The sequence below is a fragment of the Crocuta crocuta genome, unplaced genomic scaffold (genome assembly GCF_008692635.1).
Source record: "Crocuta crocuta isolate KB4526 unplaced genomic scaffold, BGI_CrCroc_1.0 scaffold382, whole genome shotgun sequence".
Lineage (NCBI taxonomy): Eukaryota > Metazoa > Chordata > Mammalia > Carnivora > Hyaenidae > Crocuta > Crocuta crocuta.
The window spans coordinates 1,552,780-1,559,494 of record NW_027531873.1 but is presented as its reverse complement, the minus strand read 5'-3'; the positions used below and the strand labels follow the sequence as shown (position 1 = coordinate 1,559,494).

The 6,715-nt window shown below is 40.5% G+C and overlaps 1 non-coding gene across 1 annotated transcript; it reads right to left on the bottom strand.

Annotated features, from left to right (window-relative positions):
- Window positions 1–5,215: 5,215 nt before the first annotated feature.
- TRNAR-UCG (transfer RNA arginine (anticodon UCG)) lies at window positions 5,216–5,300 on the bottom strand. The gene has a single exon. It is a non-coding gene; the product is annotated as a tRNA-Arg (tRNA).
- Between the last annotated feature and the right edge of the window lie 1,415 nt (window positions 5,301–6,715).

Below are 6,715 nucleotides of genomic sequence, written 5' to 3'. Positions count from 1 at the left end.
GGGGAGGGGCAGAGGGAGAAGGAGACAGAATCCTAAGCAGGCTCCAGGCGCTGAGCTGTCAGCACAGAGCGCGAAACGGGGCTTGAACCCATGAATTGTGAGATCATGATCTGAGCCGAAGTCAGATGCTTAACTAACTGAGCCACCCAGGTGCCCCTGGTTTGATTTTTTTTAAGTTTATTTACTTATTTTGACAGAGAGCACACACAAGAAGGGGGAGAAACAGAGAGAGAGAAAGAGAGAGGAGAGAGAGAGAGAGGAGGGAGAGAGAATCCCAAGCAGGACTCAAGCTATTAGTGCAGAGCCAAAGATGTGGGACTTGATCTCATGAACTGAGATCATGACATGAGTGAAAATCAAGAGTTGGATGTTTAACCAACTGAGCCACCCAGGCTCCCTCCTTTGCCCATTTTTAACTGGATTATCTGTTTTTATTGTTGTTGAGTTGTAAGAGTTCCTTAAATATATCTGATTTGCAATATTTTCTCCCTTCATATATAGGTTGATTTTTCACTCTGTTTATTGTTTCCTCTGGTGTACAGAAGTTGTACAGTTCGATATAGTCTCATTTATCTATACTGTATTTGCTTTGCTGTCTGTGCTTCAGTGTCATATCCAAGAAAGCGTTGCCAAATCCAATGTCCTGAATTTTTTCTCCTATGTTTTTTCCTAGAAGATTTATGGTTTCAGCTCTTACATTTCTTAATTTTGAGTTAACTTTTGCATATGGTGTCTGTATAGGATTCAACTTCATTATCTTGCATATGGATGTCTAGATAGCTATTGGCTTTTAAACTTCTTTTTACTGAATGCCTGACAACAATCTTATTATAGTATCATAATACATTGATTTCTGAGGGCATGATAGTGGTGTTTTATTTTTTGGTTTTTCAATTTAACTTGATTAGCAAAGTTATCCCAGCTTGATTATATAAAAGGAATGTGTGAATTTTCTCTGAAATATATTTGAATATATAACAACAAACACATTCTTATATATCTTAAAAATACATAAAAGAAAAAAATCTGAGCAACTCTAATAATAGTACTAATAGTACTAACAGTACTCAGTAAATGCGAATAGAGAAAAGTCAGTTGGCTAGGAAGAACAATAACAATAGGAAGAATGTAATTTGCTAGTTAATTTGCTTTCCAAAACTTACATTGTATTAAGAGGGCTTTGCTTAGGAAAGCAACATTGAAAACAAACTCATATGCCAAGTATTTCTCTGGAAAAAAACAGATGAATGTCTTAGGTAATATGATAGTGGAAGATGAGACAAAACAAGAGGCATTTGGATTAATTTAATTAGTGTCCTGTTGAATTTAAGAATACAGTGTCCTGCACATGCACAGACATAGATCAGTAGCAGATTTAGGGAAGCACTATTAGACTGCACCTGTTAGAGTCCTCAGTGAATCCAGTCCTTGTGTAAGGCTTCCAGTTGGAGCTGGCAGTTGTTGTAGGGATTAAATTATTTAAAGCCTTCAGCTGGCTGGTGTAGGCAAGCAGTAGCTTAGAAAACACTTAATCTATTTTTTAAAATCTGTTCCTAAGTTTGCTTTGCTCAGGCTGTAAGACTACATGCACCACCCACCTGCCACATTCTGGAATCTTTTTGTGAGAGAGGGTAAATTTATCCAAGAGAAAGAAAGATCTTTAAGGAATATCTATATTTTAATACACTATGCTTATTTGAGCCATATTTATTTGTAATAAGTATTTTGCTAAGCAACTAAAAAGCTATTGTTTAAGCTTATGTTTAAAAGGGAATCACCAAATGACTTATTTCAACAGCAATATTTTAAAGTTCTATTTTTAATTACAGTTAGAGGGGATTTTGGAACCAATGCATGGGCACTTTCAACATTATTTTTTTATTTTTATTTTATTTTTTTAATGTTTTATTTATTTCTAGGAGAGAGAGAGAGAGAGACAGCGTGAGCAGGGGAGGGTCAGAGAGAGAGGGAGTCACAGACTGAGGCTCCAGGCTCTGAGCTGGCAGTCAGCACAGAGCCCGATGCGGGGCCCGAACCCACGAACTGCGAGATCATGACCTAAGCGAAAGTCGGACGCTTAACCGACTAAGCCACCCAGGCGCCCCTCAACAGGATTTTTTTAAAAGGCAGCTCCATGTATATTAAGTAATATGGCAGCCCATTGCAATATGTTTAACTTCTTTTTAGAATACTAGCATTACTTAATAAAGTACACTGTGCCTTGAAGTGACAAGGAGTTTGGATAAAGCCTTCCAGATAATTCTGAGGCAGAGGATTTACTAGGCAAACCTCTTATATGTAATTAATCATTACCTAGAGGCCCAGTGTATTTTTTTTCTCTGTACTTTTTTCCTCAGGTGATTTTTTTTCTCAGGTTTGTCTGATGAAACCTGCAAGAATCTTCTTTCCTACTAGAAATTTTTATTCTAGTTTAGGTCTCTGTCATTTGCTGGGGGCATGATTAAATTAATAATTTCGAAAATAAAGAACTATGTTTCTGACATCATTCACTGTCTGAAGTTGTTCCCTGGCTGCCTCTAAAATAATAAAACTGCTGGGACACCTATTAGGTGGCTTAGTCGTTGAGTGTTGGACTTCCGCTCAGGTCATGATCTTGCATCATGATCTTGGGTTCGAGCCCCACATCGGGTTCAGTGCTGACAGAGCAGAGCTTAGTGTCCACTTCCGATTCTGTGTCTGCCCCTCCCCTGCTTGCACTCTGTCACTCTCTTTCTCTCTCTCTCTCTCTCTCTCAAAAATAAGTAAACATTAAAATAATAGGGGCGCCTGGGTGGCTCAGTCAGTTAAGCGTCTGACTTCGGCTCAGGTCATGATCTCGCGGTCCATGGGTTCAAGCCCTGCGTCAGGCTCTGTGCTGACAGCTCAGACCCTGGAGCCTGCTTCGGATTCTCTGTCTCCCTCTCTCTCTGCCCCTCCCCTGCTCACGCTGTCTCCCTCTCTCAGAAAAAAAAAAACAACATTAAAATAATAAACCTGTTATTTTTCCAAATTGCTCGATATAGAATTAAATAACTATGGTGGATGTATACTCCTTTTTAAAAAAGTTTATTTACCTATTTTTGAGAGATAGAGGAAGAGAAGAGTGTTTGGGAGGGGCAGAAAGAGAGGGAGAGAAAGAATCCCAAGCCAACTCTGCACTGGCTAATCGGAGTCTGACCCCACAAATCATGACACAGCAGAAATCAAGATTCGTAAGCTCAACCAACTGAGCCACACAGGCACGCCTGTGGACATAAACTCTTATCTGCCTGAAATTTGTGTGTAGAATTTTTGAAACAAACACAACGCAGTGGAATAGCAATGAAGTCTTGAATGTAAAAGTCTAAAGTTTTCGGATTACAGGTCTCAAGTTCTCTTACTTGTGAAGCTCACACATTTGTCAACTTCTTCCTTTTCTTCTTTAGAACTTTTCATTACTTTATTTTTAGAAGCTTATTTTGAACATGTATAAGATTGAAAGCAAAAATTTAGATACGTAGCAGAGGAAGAAAATTCATTTAAGACAAACTGCCTCTTAAATAGAGAAAATAAATGAAGCTGTTCTAGTGCAATTTCTTACTTGGCTGCAAGCATGACCCTCAAAGAAAAGTGGAATATGATTTCAGGCTCAATGGTGGCAAACTTTGGAGAGTCAACTTGGGCTAATCAAGCTGAATGACCAAAACATTTACAACAGCTACACTATCATGATTTTTATTTAACTAATTTTATTCAGTCAGGCAAAGCTTCATATTTTCTCCCATGTGGTTGCTTTAAAAATGTTATCACTGGGGGCGCCTGGGTGGCTTAGTCGGTTAAGCGTCCGACTTTCGCTTAGGTCATGATCTCGCGGTTAGTGGGTTTGAGCCCCACGTCGGGCTCTGTGCTGACAGCTAGCTCAGAGCCTGGAGCCTGTTTCAGAGTCTGTGTCTCCCTCTCTCTCTGACCCTCCCCTGCTCACGCTGTCTCTCTCTCTCCTAGAAATAAATAAAAATATTAAAAAAAAAAAAAATTATCACTGGGCACTATCCCAGAACCCCATGGGCCAGGCTGTCAAGAAGTACCAGCTCTCTTCCCATTTCTAAGCCACCTCCCTCAGAGTCTCTTTCTTGCTTTCAGTAGNTGTGCTGACTGCCAGCTCAGAGCCTGGAGCCTGTATCAGAGTCTGTGTCTCCCTCTCTCTCTGACCCTCCCCTGCTCACGCTGTCTCTCTCTCTCCTAGAAATAAATAAAAATATTAAAAAAAAAAAAATATTATCACTGGGCACTATCCCAGAACCCCATGGGCCAGGTTGTCAAGAAGTACCAGCTCTCTTCCCATTTCTAGGCCACCTCCCTCAGAGTCTCTTTCTTGCTTTCAGTAGGCTCCCTAGGGATTCAGCCTTCCTTCCTCTACTCCTCACAGCTGTCACCGCCTGCTCTGTTTCCTGGGGTTCCTCCTCCACCCCATCCCACCTAAAACTGGTTGTGGTCTGACCCACTTTCTTTAGCTACCCCCCTTCCTTTCTGCCTCTGAAAATAAGTATGAAGCCTGTTTACACCTAAGGGAACAAACCACTTGGAGGAATCTACAATACAGCTGTCTCTGCCTTTGTCATAAACACAGCCTTTGTGGGAGACCCATCAACCCTCACGTGGCCAACTTCCCCTTAGAGTGTAAAAGAATAAAACCAATGTGTTTATTTAACTTCTCTTTCAGCTATTTGCCTTTCAGCTAGTACCGCTTTCCCACCAGTGGCTGCTTACTACATACACAAGGATTGTTGGCATGAAATAGTTAAGCATTAAAATCCTGCGGCATCAAAAAGGAATAAGCACCCTTCACCTGGAACCCCTGGACCTGTTACAGTCATTTTTGGTCACCAGCGTGGCATCTGGAGACATCTGAGTCTTCTCTCCCTGCCTTAGGTTTCTCTTGGCTGAATACTTATCAAGAACAGCCAATCATGTCCAAAATTTCTAGTGTGTACTATTAAAAAAGTACTATCTGGAGTATGTTGGAGCCGTGATTTCCCATATATAAGATGGGTCAACACGACCCTCTCCACACAGGTTTAACTCTTTTTTTAAAGAGTTTATTTATTTAAACATTTTTTAAATGTTTTATTTACTTCTGAGAGAGAGAAAGAGAGACAGCATGAGCAGGGGAGGGTCAGAGAGAGGGAGACACAGAATCTGAAACAGGCTCCAGGCTCTGAGCTGGCTGTCAGCACAGAGCCCGACGTGGGGCTTGAACCCACGAACCATGAAATCATGACCTGAGCCGAAGTCAGACGCTTAACCAACTGAGCCACCCAGGCGCCCCAATGTTTATTTTTGAGAGAGAGACAGAGTATGAGCCGGGGAGGAGCACAGAGAGAGGGAGACAGAATCGAAACAGGCTCCGGGCTCTGTGCTGAAGAGATCACGACCTGAGAGGAAGTCGGACGCTTAACCGACTGAGCCACCCAGGTGCCCCATAAACTCTTTAACTCTTTGAGTCTTCTTAACACACCCACACCCACACCCACATGAGAGGCCACTGGTAACAATCTATGGTCACCACCCAAACTCTCAGGTAAGGCTTTCAAGATCTCTTTCTTTTAGTCTGCTTTGCACCACCTCACATGTGAGCTCTCTCCCAGTCCCAAGCTGATTGAATTTGCTTTCTGGCTTTTTATCTTTACTCATTTGGATTTAATGATCAGGTTCCCATTTTTCCCCCCTTGAAACTGACCTGGTAACTCCATAGAATACCGCCTCTGGCAATTTCTTTGGACTCCACAGGGAAATTAGATTAAATCCCTTCAAGAGCACTGGGCATGTTGTATCTCTCTTACCCACAATGCCAGAATGGTCTCTTCTGGGTAGTGTGTGCTCATCATCAAAGTGTTTTTAATGATGATAGTGTTGAAAATTATGGCTTTAACAACTACTTCTGCTTTAAGAAAGCATTCTGTATGATGAGCACTGAGAAATGTATAGAATCGTTGAATCATTATATAGTACACCTAAAACTAATATAATGTTGTATGTTAATTATATTTTAATTTTTTAAAACAAAATAAAAAAAAACCCACTCCCTACGTCTTTATCTTTGCAGTGGTGTAACAGACTTAGAATCAGCCTATGGGGGCACAGCATGCTGTAGTGTCCATGCCCGTGAACTCTGGGCCCAGACTTTCTCTGTTCAAATACTTGTGTTGTCACTTTCTAGCCATGCAACTTTGGTCAAGTTACTTAGCTTCTCTAGGCCTCAGTTTCTTCATCTGTAACCTGGGTGTAATACCCTAGGTATTCCTGGGGTTCTTATGATGATTACCTGAGTTAGCATTAGTAATTAACTTAGAACAGTGTCCAACGCATTACAAGCACAAAACTGTTTGCTAATCAGACAAAAAGAGATTTTTAAAATAAATAACCCACGTACTTCTAACCCTCCCAGGTAATATTAAAATATTAGCATTTGGAACAGGTAGAAAATGTTTTTATGTGGCTCAGGCAAGTTCCAGAATGCATTTTAATTTAATTATAATTGCTTTGCTTAGTATTGAATGCTTTCAATTCAGCTTTCAATCACTAATGCCAATCACCTAGTGGATAACTAGGCAGATAACCTAGTGAATAACTCTAAAGCTTAGAGTTGAGGGTTTTTTGTTGTTGTTGTTGTTTACAAATTTTTTCTAAACCAGAAATATCTTTCACATAAAATAGATACTTAAAAAGTGTGTGTTTA